Source organism: Gossypium raimondii, chromosome 13, assembly GCF_025698545.1.
Source record: "Gossypium raimondii isolate GPD5lz chromosome 13, ASM2569854v1, whole genome shotgun sequence".
In the NCBI taxonomy this organism is placed as follows: Eukaryota; Viridiplantae; Streptophyta; class Magnoliopsida; order Malvales; family Malvaceae; genus Gossypium; species Gossypium raimondii.
Genome location: NC_068577.1, coordinates 13,200,382 through 13,216,911, shown reverse-complemented (window position 1 = coordinate 13,216,911; position 16,530 = coordinate 13,200,382). Strand labels below are relative to the sequence as shown.

Sequence of the window (16,530 nt, the reverse complement as noted above, 5' to 3'; positions counted from 1 at the left end):
TAGTAATCGACCTAAGTGATGATACATGAACTATATGTATTGGTACGTAAGGTGGGGTACCGAAATCGACACCTTTGGATAATCCCACTACATTGTTTGTGAGTTTTGAATCCATCGGTACTTATTTTTTACTCAAAACACTTCCAACCACCCTTAAAATGATTCTAAATAACTTTCAAATACTTCTAAAGATCTCAAATTGGTTTTACAGTTTTATAAAAATGTTTAAAGTTCAAAATATTAAATAACTCTGAAATTTTTGTTATGTATATGCTCTGGTAACATCTCTCACTCATACCGTATGCTGCGATAGGTGAGGGGTTTTACATTGAAAGTCCACTTAAATTTCCCACTGTAATCATAATATTATTATTTGTTTAGCTATCCTAATAAGCAAATTACTTCTAACTACTAACATTTAAAAAAATTGAGAATTTTCCTAAAATTAAAAATTAGAAAAAAAACCTCCTGCTTTGGCTAAAATAGAAAATTTATACTAGTTGGATTATCCAATTATTCAAAATCATGTACAAGTTTTCTAACTACTGAAAAAAATAGAGAATAAGCTTTATCGGGTCACAAATAGCTTTCGATTGTTGACTTGCTCAAAATTATGCTAAATTATTAGTATCATTTGAATAACTCAAGATAAATATTTCAAATCCGAGTTAAATCATTTAACTCAAACTATTTATTCCAATTGACTTGAACAACTTGAACTATTTAATTTTAAATTTGAAAATTTAATTGATATTTTTCAATTGATCGACTTAACTTTTCTCACTCTTACAATGGGCATAGTTTGAACAATATAGAATTTTAACTAATTCTATTATATATAGTCATTTTATTATTTATTAATATTTCAAATTTTTATCATTTTTACTTGAATATATTACAAATTATAATTAAATTTGAAAGTAGGGATCATCAAAAGTTATTTAATAGAATATATTTTTCTTTTTGGATGACTACCTTGACGCCCAAGGGTGTTGAATTCAACGTATGGTGAAAGAATTTCTGAATATATGTCTTGTACGTCAGGAAAAAAGTATCGTAATATAGGACCTCAACACATAAGCATGAAGTTCAAGATCGTAAACTTTGACTAGGGTATTTATTTGCCCATTGTCCCAACTAACTCATTTAATACAAGATGGTAAACATGAGCATCTTCTTGTTGTTTAATTGAAACCAAGTATGCTGGTGACTACTGAAGAGTCTTGTTGTCTAAAAACCTCATCATGAGAAAATCTGCTAATTGTTCAAAATTAGAAGTAGAGTGATGTAGAAGTGCTAAATACCAAGCATGTGCCAAGCCTTCCAATTTCATTGAAAATGCTTTACACTTTACTTCATCTGAAGAACCTAAAATATTCATATGATTGGTATAACAGGCCAAATGATCCTTGGGATCTCCACGTCCATCATAGAGCATCTTGGGGAATTTGAATGTTGGGGCACCATGGTGGCGGAGTATCTCAGCAGCCAAAGGCCCATTGGTATTCTTTCTAGGTAAGTCAGATGATTTAGATTTCTTATAGTCTTGTATTTTCTTTCTTTAACTATTTTATTTTCTCTCTTTAATCATTGTATTTTCTCCTTAAATATATCTTAATTCAATCGCCAACTTTAACTACTACTGTCATCCTCAGGATCAGTTCCACTCTTGGTACCACGTTGTTGTCTGTGGGTAGAGTGTGTTGTTTCATCCTTCTATTCCTAGGGATTTTTCCATTAAGCTTATGTAGGTGCTCTCAACTCTTCGATGATCTTTTCATTCCTTCCATTCCTTATATCCATTTGTCTCTTCATTTCTAACTATTCTTGGATAAACTTCTATTGTTTCTTATTCTCCTTTTCTGGGAAGACAACTATTCTTCGAGTGCCTTCATTTTCTCTTGCATCTCGATAAACTGTTGGGATCCTAACTAAAGGTTCTAGGAGCTTTGATTGGGTGAGGGGCATAAGTATGACCTTGAGGTAGTAATTGTAATACCATGGTAGGGGATACTGGTAGTATTGTTGGTAAGGGTTAGGTTGTGCATGCAAACACTTTTGGGTAGTTTGTGTTGTGTTTGTTTGGCCATTGCTAGCTATGTATGTAGATGAGGAAAATTTTTGAACCAATTAAAAAGGGCCACATGTCAAATCAAAATTACTGTGAGTAACACCAAAGTTACCACGGTTGAAAATGGTGACATCATATATGTATCACAATTATTTTTTCTCTTATTAATTCAAATTAATCAAGAAATAAATAATAAAATTCATATTATCACTAATTAAAATAAAAATAAATGAGTGATAATATTCAATGATTATTTTATCTCTAATTAATTAAATTAATAAAAGATAAATAATAAATAAAATATTTTAAATACTTGTATAACAATTAAATGAAGCAATTAAATTCTATTATAATTCTCTTTTAATCAAGTTTCTAGGCACTATAAAAAGGGGTTACCCTAAGCCATTCTACATATACACAAGTCGAAGAACTTGAAGATATTTTGAAGAACGCCACATCAGTTTGATAAGTGCTAAAAGTAACATGTTTTAATCTCGTTCCTAATGTGTTTTTGGATGATTATCTGATGTAAAATGGTGAATTTTATGCTCCTAATCCTTTAAATTCACATTTCTATACTTATGAGAGCATTTGGGAGCAAAAAGAATGAAAAATGAGCGAAAATAGAAATATTGAAGCAAGGTATATAGGCCACAAGGGCTGGACCCTACCACACAGGATGGGCACACGGCCATGTGAGCCACAAGGTAATGTGCCGGACCGTGTGGAAACCGTAAGCTACACTCTGGAAACGCAGAAAAAATATAATTTTTAGGTTTTTCGGGCATTCTAATACCTATATATATCAAATATAAGAAGGGGGGAGGGAGCCGTCAGAGAATACTCAAGAAAACAACACGAAAAACACCATTGAAGCCGACTCTAAAGCAAATTTCCATCCAGATTGAAGATCTCCTTTTGATTTCTTTGAAGTTTATTATGAATTTCTTTATTTCTTATGGTTATACTATCTTTGAGATGATTTTATTTGCGATTATGAACTAATTTCCTAAATACCTAGGGAAGATGAACTATATGATGAATTCTATCTTTTATTTTCTATTTTACGTAACAAATACTTGAATTTTGTTCTTAATTATGTGTGCTTAATTCTTGGTTTAATATTTTTGGACTATTAATCCATATTTGATGTGCTAAATCAAAGGAGGAAAAATCGCTGTTTAAGAGTAGATCTAGCATAATTGAGTGGAGTTGCATGCAATCCTAGAAATAGGACGACATAAATCTACCGGATTAGAGTCAAATCTAATAAGGGGATCTATAGATTGAGTTAATGCGATAATAGGGGTTTTAATTAGAAGAAAATTTCGAAAAAGATATTAGCATAATTTAAGGATTTCTACAAATCAAGATACTAAATGAAGAAACTGTTTAATTCAGATTGATAATGACAGATGAAATCTAAGTGGATTCTTTCCTGGGTATTGTTTCGCTTCTTGGTTGCTAATCGTTTGTTTTCCTGATTCATTCTTTGTCGTATTCTATGTCGTGTTCTTTAGTTAATTAATTTAGTTAATTTTAGTTTTAATCAATCTTTTCAATTTGTCGGTTAAATAATAGAAAGACTGTAATTACTAGTACTTTTAGTCCTCGTTGGAACGATATCTTTGCTCACCGTAGCTATACTATTAATTGATAGGTGCACTTTCCTTTGTTGAATTTTTAGTTGGTTTACGACTGCAATCAAGTTTTTAGCGCCGTTGTCAGGGACTAAAATATTAGGAAATTTTTATTTATATTAATTTAGTCATTTTTTATTTTTTGTTTTTAATTTAATTTTTACGTTCTAAATTTTTTTGTTTGTTTGATTCTAACAGGTTCTTTTGGTTTATAATTAGATGAAAACAGTTGGATCCATTACTTTTTGACAGTGAGATTGAAAAGACTACTCGCAGAAATCGTAGAGAGGTTAAAAAAGTAAGGCAAAGTCAACAGAATATAATAGATGATCAAGAGGAAAAGGATATTACTATGGAGATGGGTGATAATCAAAATAATCAGCTACCTCCTACACGTCCAGCCCTTTGAACTATGTATGATTATGCTAAGCCCACTCTGATTGGGGTTGAATCGAGTATTGTGGGACCTACCAATAATGCAAACAATTTTGAGCTGAAGCTGAACACAATTCAAATGGTACAACAATATGTTCAGTTTGATAGTTTGCAAGACAAAGATCTGAATACTTATTTGGTTAACTTTCTAAAGATTTGCGACACTTTCAAGATCAATGATGTTACTAATGAAGCCATATACTTACAGTTGTTCCCATTTTCTTTAAGGAACAAGGCAAAATAGTGGTTGAATTTATTGCCACGAGGTTCTATCACGACTTGGGATCAGATGATCGAGAAATTTCTATTGAAGTACTTCCCACCAGCTAAAATAGCTTAGTTGAGGAACGACATCTCTTCTTTTGCTCAAATTGATAATCAAAATAATCAGCTACCTCCTACACGTCCAGCCCTTTGAACTATGTATGATTATGCTAAGCCCACTCTGATTGGGGTTGAATCGAGTATTGTGGGACCTACCAATAATGCAAACAATTTTGAGCTGAAGCTGAACACAATTCAAATGGTACAACAATATGTTCAGTTTGATAATTTGCAAGACAAAGATCCGAATACTTATTTGGTTAACTTTCTAAAGATTTGCGACACTTTCAAGATCAATGATGTTACTAATGAAGCCATATACTTACAGTTGTTCCCATTTTCTTTAAGGAACAAGGCAAAATAGTGGTTGAATTTATTGCCATTAGGTTCTATCACGACTTGGGATCATATGATGCATGGGAGAGATTTAAGGATCTTTTGAAAAGGTGTCCTCATCATGGATTACTTTTGTGGTTGCAAGTTCAAACCTTCTACAACGGTTTGAATCCCTTGACTAGGCAACTAATTGATGTAGCAACTGGTGGAACACTGAATAATAAAACACCCGAGGCATCTCAAGATTTTATTGAGGATATGAAACGAAATAAATATCAATGGCAAGTCATGAGAACGGAACCAATTAAAGTAGCTGGTGTTTTTAATATTGATGCAGTTATATGTTAGGAAATTAGGTTGAAGCTCTTGGTAAGAAAATTGATGGTTTGAATTTTCTAAGAAGGTGAATCCGTTAGGGCAATATGATGGGAATGGAAAGGGGATGATCAATCTAGAATGTTTGCCTTTCGGTCCTAGCATGGAGCATGAGCAATTCAACTTTAGGGGTAACAATTATAAACCTCAAAATAACCCCTATAACAATAACTATAATGCAAGTTGGAGGAACCATCCAAATTTCTCTTGGGGTGGTCAAGGAAATCAAAGGTCACAACCCCCTTCAAGTTTTCAGCAACCTTATCAGTAAGAGAAGAAACTGAACTTTGAGAAGATGTTGGCTAAATTTATTTCAGTGTAAGAAACTTGATCTCAAACACTGAGACAACATTGAAAAATTAACAAGCATCGATTCATGGGATTGAAAATCAAATTAGACAGCTTGCCAAACTTGTTTCGAAAATATCACAAGATAGTTTACCTAGCAACACTGAAACTAACTCAAAGAAGCAAGTCCACGCAACCACTGTTCAAAGAGTGGAAGGGTTAGTAGAGCTTGAATAGAAACCGAAGCTAAAAGTTGTTGTGAAAAGTGTGAGGTTGAGGAAAGTAAGAAAGAACATAAGCCGATAATCAAAGACTACAAACCACGAGTTCTATATCCAGTAGCATTGAAGAGATACCACATAAAAGAACAATATAGTAAATTTCTTAAACTCTTAAAAAAAGTGCACATTAACTTACAGTTTGTTGAAACCCTTTCGCAGATGCCAAAGTATGTAAAATTTTTAAAGGAGCTATTGACAAATAAAAGAAAGTTAGACGACTTGTCGACTGTGGAGCTCAATGCAGTTTGCTTGGTCATTCTCCAAAACAAACTACCCAAAAAACTTAAAGATCTCGGGAGTTTTACTATTCCTTGTCTCATTGGTAGTTTAAATATTGAAAAAGCTTTAGCAAATTTGGAGGCTAGTATAAATGTCATGCCTTATAAGATGTTCAAAAAACTTGGTCTTGGGGAAGCCAAACCCATTAGGATGAGTATTCAATTAGCGAATAGATAAATTAGATATCCTAGGGGTATTATTGAAGATGTACTTGTGAAACTCGATAAATTTATATTCCCTATTGATTTTTTTTGTATTGGACATGGATAAGGATATTGAGGTACCTATGATCTTGGGTCGACCCTTTTAGTCACTGTTAGAACTGTTATTTATGTAGGTACTGGTGAACTTGTGCTTTGTGTAGGTGATGAAAAGATTACTCTTCAAGCATGTGATTTTGTGAGAGTCCGTAGTGAGCGAGATGATACTAATTGTTCTGTTAATGTTAGTAATCATGTGGCTCAACGTTCTTTGCAGGATATTCCTCATGAAAACATGTTGGAGCCATATTTCATTCAAAGTGATAAAACTCAAGGGACAAATGAAGAGCGAATGGTGTAGCTCGACGAACTAGATGAATGGTGAATGAAGGTTGATGAGAAACCGAGAAAGAAAAAGGAAGTAACAAAACAACACCATGATGTAATTCAAATTTGGGGAAAAAAGTACTATTAACAAATCAGATCCACAAATTTTTCCTTCAGAGTTTAAGTCAAGAGGGTCCAATCTATTTGTGGTAAAAATCATTTTTCCATAAGGTACAATTGAGGTAACACATTCTGAATTCAGCACATTCAAGGTAAATAGAACTCGTCTCAAACCTTATTTCAGTGGTAAAATTGATATCGAGAGAGAAGAGATTCAGTTTCAAGATCTACCTTAATCGTGAGTTTAAAAAGGGAAGTTGATCTTAAACTCTAAATAAATACTTCTCGAGAGACAACCCGAATGTCTTTTTTTGTGATATTTCTTTTTTTTACTTTCTTAAAAAAAATTGAAAGAAAAACTTCAAAAAAAAGTTAAAATTAATTACATTCAATTTTATATTTATTATTTAAAAATTTTTAAAAAAATACAAAAAATGGGTCACACGGTCTGGAGTGGTCCATAAGGCCTGGAGACACGGCCATGTGGAATGCACTGCTTGGACACACGGGCATGTGGAACACAAGACCTGGACACACGGACGTGTCCTAGGCCGTGTGGATATTGGAGCTAATTTTTTTCAATTTTAATTTGTCCCACATGGCTACAAAGAGTTACTCGGGCTAGAGATATGGTCGTGTGAGACACGCGGCCTATCTCACAAGCATGTGTGAGATCGTGTGACCCAAATGGTCATGCACACGGTCATGGGAGAAGCGAAGGGTGATCGCACACGGCCTGGCACACACAACCTGGACAGACAGACGTGTCCTAGGCCGTGTGGCTACTGGGTAAATTTTTTTTTGAATTTCGAAGCATCACACAGGCTAAGACTGACTACACGGCCTGGCGACACAACCGTGTGAGTCTTGAAACTTAATTTTTTAAAACTTTCAAAGTAGCACACGGCCTGAGAGGGATTACTTAGGCACGAGACATGGTCATGTGGGCCAACACAGGCCTATACACGATCGTGTCCCAAAAAAAATCTAAAAACCCTAATTGTTTTTCTTTTTTTCACTTTTATTCACGCCAATTCAGCCGATTCCCATCCCCTTCCCCCTTTGATCTCCTTCAACCCATCCACTTCACCAATCACATATCACTTTCGCCGGTCCGATCACCATGCACCATCGCTCCCTTCGTTGCTACATTTTCATTGGCCAAACCTTGCACACTAGCCCCCCTTCTCCTTTCCCCTTTCTCCTCTACTCTTCGTTGACCCAAATCCCTTTACCCTTCACTGTTTCGACCACTACACCTATGCACCACCACCATTACCTCTAACCATCGAGCACGACATCAGTTCAAACCTCCGTCCCTTTCCTTCACTTTTTCCCCCTCTACATCCACTATTTATCGTGCCTTTGCCTTCCTTCTCCACCGATCCTTTACCACATCATTACCGACCGTTTCACCTATATTCGTTGACCGCCGCCGTACGTGCCTCCATCACCACCGTCGCATTCCCCTACCACTGTTTGGTTTATTTCTTATTTTTATTATTTATTATTTATTTTATTTCTTATTATTATTTTATTTATTTATTAATCTTATTTTTTATTTGTTTTCGATTACTTTTTTTAGTATTAGATTTAGTTTTTGTCATTATTATTAGTTATATGTTTATTATGCTATTTACTATTATTACTGTTTGGTATCTTAGTTGTTAACTTAGTTCAGTTAAATTATTATGCCTAATTACTATTAGTTTTAGTTGATATTAGGAGTAGATTTTAGGTTATAATAATTACGTGATTCGGTGTTGTCTTGAGCTGAATTGTGTGTTGAATCATTTTATGCTACATGCAGATTGGTTTATTTGCTAGGTTAAATATTGGTGATGCTAATTCTTCTGGTTCTCTGATTCTAGCTATTATCTTTTATTTTAGGCACCATGAAAAACATGAGAGGTAAATCTAAAGTTGTTATTCCCGATTCAAAAAAGCAGAAGACACTGGGAGTGACCTCATTTTTGGGCCCTACCTCAGTCACATGCCATCCATGTCTACAGTTTCCACCGAGTCCTCACAAGGACCAATATCATCACAGTAGGCACCGACCCTTGGGTTTAGGTTGTTGCATAGACTGGGAGGCATTGCAGGTAGTCCACTTAGCTGATAGAGTGCGAGCACTGATTGATACAACTCAATGGGACTGATTTTTCACCATCATCGAGCCTACTTATTAAGAACTCACACAGGAGTTCTGTTCGACATTCTCTCTACAGTGAGTTATGTCGCAGTGGATTGAGTCGTGCACTATTTCCTTTAGACTTGGTGGTATGATGCGTTATCTGAGCATCCTTGGATTTGGAGCTAGCCTTGGACTCTATTCTGAGGAGTTCATGAGTACCGATGAGTTCCCCACATTATGCCGCCACATTCATCAGTCACCTTCTCTCTGTTGGACTAATATTTCCGTGACTACAACACCATACAACCCAAGTCAATCAAAGGCAACTTCTCTACCTCCGGCACTACGCTACATCCATACCATTTTGGCGCACACTTTAATCGGTCGGAGGGAGAGCACCAGGGTCGTCGGTACTTATGATGCCTACTTTCTTTTGAGCATGGAGATGCAACGCCCATTCGATCTTGTAGACTTCATCGCCCTATCTCTTCGCCACCAGTCCGACTGTAGTAGGAAGGGTCCTTTCTGTTTGGGCCCTTACGTGACTTGCCTAGCAAGGTATTTTGGCCTTCTTGATACTCTAGAGTAGACATCCTCCTTTACACTGGTTGGATAGATGATCCCGCAAGGATTATCAATTATGAGTCACATGAGGATGATTGAGCGACAGCATAGAGTGGGTTCTCATCGATATATATTGTCTCATTTCGATCCTTAGGATGAGCACGAGGAGTTTCTAGATGATAATATTCCTCGCCATGCGGACCTACCTCGTTCTCCTTCGCCAAATCACTCTACCACAGCTCATGTTGTTACACTCGAGGATCTTTCTGAGTGTTTGACCGTTTTAAGCAGCGGTGGTTTGAGTGGTTTGATAGCATCGACACAGCTTTGCATCAGATACGCTAGTACTTTCATATCTCCCATTCTGATTCTGAGTGGTTTGACCGTTTTAAGCAGCAGTGCTTTGAGTGGTTTGATAGCATCGACACAGCTTTGCATCAGATACGCCAGTACTTTCATATCTCCCATTCTAATTATGCATTGCACGATCTCGATGCCTCTCACGACGACGAACATTGATCTAATTTCATTTGATTTGCTTTATTTATTTTTATTTTTATTTTTATTTTTATTTTCATTTATACTTTTATTTTTATTTGTGAGACTTCTTTATTTTATTTTTATTTTGAACTATTTTGTTATTTTTATTATTTTGATTGTTTTTTTATTCGAGTTTGTAATCACTTTATCTTCTTATTTATTTTTATTTATCTTCTTATTAGTTTTCTAAAAAACATGCACTACATTTAGATTTTCCCACAATGTCGATTTTCACTATTCTGGCAATTTGATCCAAATTCAGGGCATTTTCAGTTCTGGCAATTTCATCCAAATTCAGGGCATTTTCAGTTTTCTCCTTCTCTTGATATTGTGCTTATTCTATGCTTATATTTGTTTGTACATTGAGAAAAATGTACATCTTAAGTGTAGGGAGGTTGTTTGTTTATTTGTGATAAAATCCCTAAAATATTTGTTGTGTTTAAGTAATTTTCTCATACCCTCCATTAGAGTGATTTTTTTAATTGGAATTTTTATTGATGTTGTTTTGGATTAATATGTGGATTTTTATGCATTGGTTGATTTATACTTTAAGACACAAGAGAGTCAAGCATGATAAGTTGTTCTTCAGAAATTATTATTTTAGGTTGCCTCCTTGAATTGAATTATTATCTTCAAATTTTCAAAATTACAAGTCTGAAATCAAAGTCATATTTTTTGTGAGCTTTTGAGCCTATAGAGCATATATTTTTCATGCTCATTTTTTTTTTGCAAGTGTCTAAACTTGATTTGTTATTCTAAAACTTGCTTCAATTATACATGTCGAGACCACATTATTAATTTAATATACTAAGATGATAGAGACACTTAGGATTTAACCCACTTGACCTGTAAAAAGCTTACCTATTTAATTAACCTTTAGTAAACTCCGTTGATCCTAACACATTTTTTTTCTAACCCGTTAATGTTAACTCGTAACCCATATCTATGCTATAAAATTATCCTTTTTACTGACTCCCTTTTTGTCGAGATTTGATTTGGTTAGTTGCCTAGCTATGTTTCTTTCTTCTTTTTTTGAATTGTTGAATTCTATTCTTGTTCTAAAAAATAGAGAGAAAACAAAATGAAAATGAAAAAAAAATTGATTGAGCTTGAATAGTTAGTTTGTAATTTCTCTTAATTCAGTAACTGGTTGTTTTTCAAGTTTGGTAACTTATTAATTCGATCTCGATTATAAAAAACTTTCTGGCCCTTTCTATACCCTTAACCTAAGCCCAGTTACAACCTTTTAAAGACCTCTTGATTAATGTGTCATCTCATTTTATAGAGGTGGAGATTTGATTTTAAAGCAAGCCTATGGTAATGGCATTTCTTGTTCGACTATTGAGTGCATATGACTTGAACCTTAAATACTTTGAGTGCTTTGAGTGAATCTTTAGTGAGGATGTCAATTCTTGTTGATTTTGAATTTAAGGTAATTATTTAGATAAAGGGAGACACCTACGTTTAGTGCTTAAAAAATTTTAGCTTGGACTGCTTGAATCTTTAGTATCCATTCGGTTGAATTTACAATGCATGATTGTTTGCGAATTATCTTGAAACAATATTGATAAAAATGAAAAATTGAGAAAATTTAACTTGAATGTGGGTTGAGGATTTTGCTTGAGGACAAGCAAACGCTTAAGTGTGGGGATAATCGATAAGTGCTAAAAGTAACATGTTATAATCTCATTCTTCATATGTTTTTGGATGATTATTTTGATGTAAAATGGTGAATTTATGCTCCTAATCCTTTAAATTCATGGTTTTATAATTAGGAGAGAATTCGGGAGCAAAAGGAGCAAAAATCGAAATATTAGAGTAAGGTACAAGGGCTACACGGGCTGCACCCTCCCATACAGGCTGGGTACACGGCCGTGTGAGCCACACAGTCTATCATATGACCATGTGCCAGACCGTGTGGAAACCGCAAACTACACTCCGAAAATGTGGAAAAACATAAGTTTTAGATTTTTCGGGCATTCTAAGACCTATATATACCAAATATAAGAAGAAGGGAGGGAACTGTCAGAGAATACATAAGAAAACGACTCAGAAAACACCATTCAAGCTGACTTTGAAGCATATTTCCATAAAGATTGAATATCTCCTTTTTATTTCTTTGAATTTTATTATGAATTTCTTTATTTCCAGTGGTTATACTGTCTTTGAGATGTTTTTATTTGTGATTATGAACTAATTTTCTAAATATTTTGGGGAGATGAACCCTATGATGAATTTTGTCTTTTGATTTCTATTTTACGCAATAAATACTTAAATCTTGTTATCAATTATGTGTGCTTAATTCTTGATTTAATATTTCTAGACTATTAATCCATGTTTGATGTCCTTAAATCAAAGGAGGAAAAGTCCCTGTTTAAGAGTAGATCTAGCATAATTGAGTGGAGTTGCATGCAATTCTAGAAATAGGGCGACCTAAACCTACCGGATTAGAGTCAAATCTAATACGGGGATCCATAGAATGAGTTCATGTGATAATAAGGGTTTTAATTAGAAAGAAATTCAAATTAATCAACCTAGAGTCAGCTTCTCTTACTCTCGAAAGAGATATTACCATAATATAGGGATTTCTACACATCAAAATACTAAGTGAAGAAATTGTTTAATTCAGATTGATAATGACAGATGAAATCTAAGTGGATTCTTTCTTGGGTATTGTTTCACTTTTTGGTTGTTAATCATTTGTTTTCCTAATCCATTATTTATCGTGTTCTTTAGTTAATTAATTGAGTTAATTTTAGTTTTAATCAATCTCTCCAAATTTTCGATTAAATAATAGAAAGATAGTAATTACTAGTACTTTTAGTCCTTGTGGAAATTATATCTTTACTCATCGTATCTATACTATTAATTGATAGGTTCACTTGCCCTTTTTTAATTTTTAGCTGGTTTACAAATGCATCACAGTTTTAAACGAAAGTCGCCTTCCGATCTAGTTCAACCATGGAGAAGAAGCTAAAAGTTGTTTATGAAGAAAGCCACCTTTCGATCCAAATCAACTGTAGAAAGGAGGATTAAACTTGTTTCAAGAGCCAGTCAGCATGACCCTTAAAGTAATTTGCATCTTTCCAAGACCAATTTAGACGACCCTTGGATCGAAGCTCAAACTAAAGAGAAACATCAAGGTAGTTTGCTTTGTATTCAAGAAATTTCCAATGATTGTAACTTTTTTTTCAAAGTTACAAATAAAATTTGACTCCAAATTTTCAAGTCAACTTTCGACTCGAGATTTGTGTATACAACGCCTCTCTGGGGTTTTGTTGGTCGTCATAGGGGTTATGTTCATTGGTTGGTGGAACACTGTAATTTGGATTGGCCATTGCTGTCCACACTCACCACACAAATCTTTTTACAAATGAAATCAAAAATGAGTAGTTCGTGGTGATGATGATGAGTCATCCTATTTTGGGTCGGAGAGCTATTGTATACCGTGATGGTGTAGGAAATTTAGAAAGTAAGAGTGCAAGTAATCGTAAAAGAAGGTTTTAAGTGTAAAAATGTGTGTTCAATTATCTCTCTGGTGATATAAGTGGGATTATATATGAGAGACAATGGATTCCATGCGTCTTGAGTTCAATGGCGATAGATTCACATCGTGTCTCTTTACAGTGGCGGTGATGTGACCTTCTAGGTCAGAGACGCAACATCTTATGAAAACTAAGTAATCAATGTGACCAAGGTGCCACGTGCTCCTACCAAACATGGCTTAGCAAAAGTTCTCCATGATGCTAACTGATGTCTAAGGTCTGATTGGTGTGAGGTTCATCCAATGAGGACACGCCTATGGTATGAGATTCGCCTACTGGTTTGGTGCCCTAAACCTATCCGGGACGGTCTAACCCGAATTTTGAACGTCACATTATCCATCGAAGTGAATCTCTGTTAAAACATCTCGACACACACTAACCGACCATGCATTACACACTTGCAACATAAATCATATTAAAAACAAACCTAGTTACATTCTTTTCTAAACACATCATAAAAACATAGCACAATAATTTCAAGTTTAAGCCACCTACTAAAAACCTATCAGCTCGCAACAACCTGCCGAATACAGGTCATGACTGGCCCCGTGAACCCCCTTGGTTTGCATCCTAACTGATGACTTAGCTCACAAATTTTTTATGACCCCTTAGACTGGTGAACCCCCAAATCTAGTGAACCAGTACCCATTGCCTATGGCGAACACCCTAATGTTTGGCGAACCTAAACTCTCTAGCGAATAGACCCACACTAGTAGACACCCTTATTTTGGCGAACTTACTAACCCGGCATACCCATCACACTGGCAAACCTAATAGTTAGCAAACTCCTTATTGGTTGGCGAACCTATCCCAACGTGGCGATCCCTACTAGCAAGCTCCTAAGTGGTGAACTCACATGGTTTTTGGTGGACCTACTTATTTCAGAGAACTAACTTACTAATGGAAACTAAGTTTTGGCGAACCTCCTTTAAGTTGGCGAACCCCTCACTTGGCAAACTCTACATGTGGTGAAGTCCTAACCCTATTGTGACTCCTTTAACACTAGCGAGACCCCCACTCTTGCACTACTCCTAATTGGTTTGTAGGTTCTATTCTCTTGTTATTATATTTGTTACATGAATTCTAAGCTAACTCTTTTTCTCAATTAAACCATATTTTAAAGGCGTACCTTAATACTCAGTGATCACCTTGGCTACATAAGTATATTAGTGCAATAATTTAACAAATCAATTAAGCATTCATCATATAGCTTCATCTAATCAAGCATCATTCAAAAAAACAATTATAAAGTCCAAAATCCAAAATTAAACAGTCTATAATGTCTATTTAGAACCCATAAAATTTTATTTAAATGTCTAAGTCTAATTCTAATCCTATAGGACAATCCCACATTGCCTTCCACTCTAGGTTTTGAAAATATGTCACATACTAGGAAGGATTTGCCTTCTGATGGATCACTAAGTTGCCACAATTCACCACATGTCTCGCTAGTTACTTATCTGCAAGGTATACGAAAGGAGTGTAAGCTTATTCAGCTTAGTGAGTGCTCAAACTTATAGCACAAATAAACACACCATTCATGCAAGAAAATAATCATGCTGAAACAATTTGCATAATATGTTATATTTACACACAATATAGTGATATATTGGCAAATTGTGAATGTGAAATATAATCATATTATATATGGATTGGATAAGCAGATCTCCAAAACACTCCAAATTACTCAAAGAGTCGTACGCAACCTTCGATAAGTGTAGCACGAATGCTTACACTTCCAAAACACACCATACTACCTATGATGAATGAAGTTATGCTCGACATTCTCTTATCTCTCCAATGCTATCTCTGGGCCGCAAAGCCTTAACATGTACTCACAATCCTATGGCCTGCCAATAATATCCAATGGTTTCAAATGTTCATGATGCCAACATATCATTTTTCACATATTCACAATAAACATAATGTAGGGCTCGCACTTAGTAGCAAAGCTCACATGGTACAACTCGCAATAGAAATGTTCACTTTGGCAGAGCTCGCAATACTGCAAGGCTCACATTACACATAGCATCGCATTAACATATGGGTTTTCACATATATATAGGCTCACACGATATTAAGTATCGCATGTAATATAACTTGGTTCACATACAAGATATGGGTTCGCACCTAACTTAAGGCTTGTACATGTGGCTCATAACTATAGGCTTGCATATACACTCATATATATATGGTGGCACATGAGGGTTCGCGTACATAAGCTTGCATATATAGGCTCGCACTGAACATAAACTCGCATACACTAAGATAATAAGGTTCGCATACAATTTAAATAGTCTCGTAAGTCACAAATAAGGCTCACATAAAAAAATATAACAAGGCTCACACATGTAATTAAGGGGTTAGAATGCCTACCTGGTCTCCCTTAGCACGTGAACTCGTATTTAAGTGTGATATGCCAAAAATACTCATTTGTGGTTCACAGTTCCCGTCAAGCCCTACCACCTTTTTGTCCTTGTCCTTGCTTGTAGATGCACCTTCATGTTGAGTGGCTTTGCATAACATGAGAATATAAATATTACTATCATTCACAATTAATATAACCATCTAACAACTATCAACAGCTCACCACTCTTTCCTAATCTGGCGAGCTCACCTGGCATGACTTGAACCTCCTATTTACTTCAATAAAACTCAATTAAATGCTCGATTTTCACTTCTTAACATCTGATCTAGTACCTAATTACGGATCTAAGCCTTTAATTTTACTCAATTTCACAAATCAAAATTTTCTGAAAAAATCACATACATTTTCAATCTTATGAAAGAAAAACAATTTGATTCATGAAAAATTCTTTAAAGACTTATTGAATCTAGTTTATAAACCTCTTATTTATGTCAAACTGAGTTGAAAAACATTTTAAAATCATCACTTAGCCTTCTAATACGAGATTAACCATTTTATGCAAAATCAAGCTTTGAAACCATAGATCCTATGATTTCTTGCTTAGATCCATGAAAACACGAATTAAAATCACATATTAAATGTTTAAGCCATAAGAAATCAAAATGTTTACCTTTAATTTGAATATATCCACAAAATGGAAGTA

The 16,530-nt window shown here is 34.9% G+C and overlaps 1 pseudogene; it reads right to left on the bottom strand.

The window, feature by feature from the left end:
* Positions 1-4,845: 4,845 nt before the first annotated feature.
* Positions 4,846-4,934, bottom strand: LOC128036432 (small nucleolar RNA R71; annotated as a pseudogene).
* Positions 4,935-16,530: the final 11,596 nt, after the last annotated feature.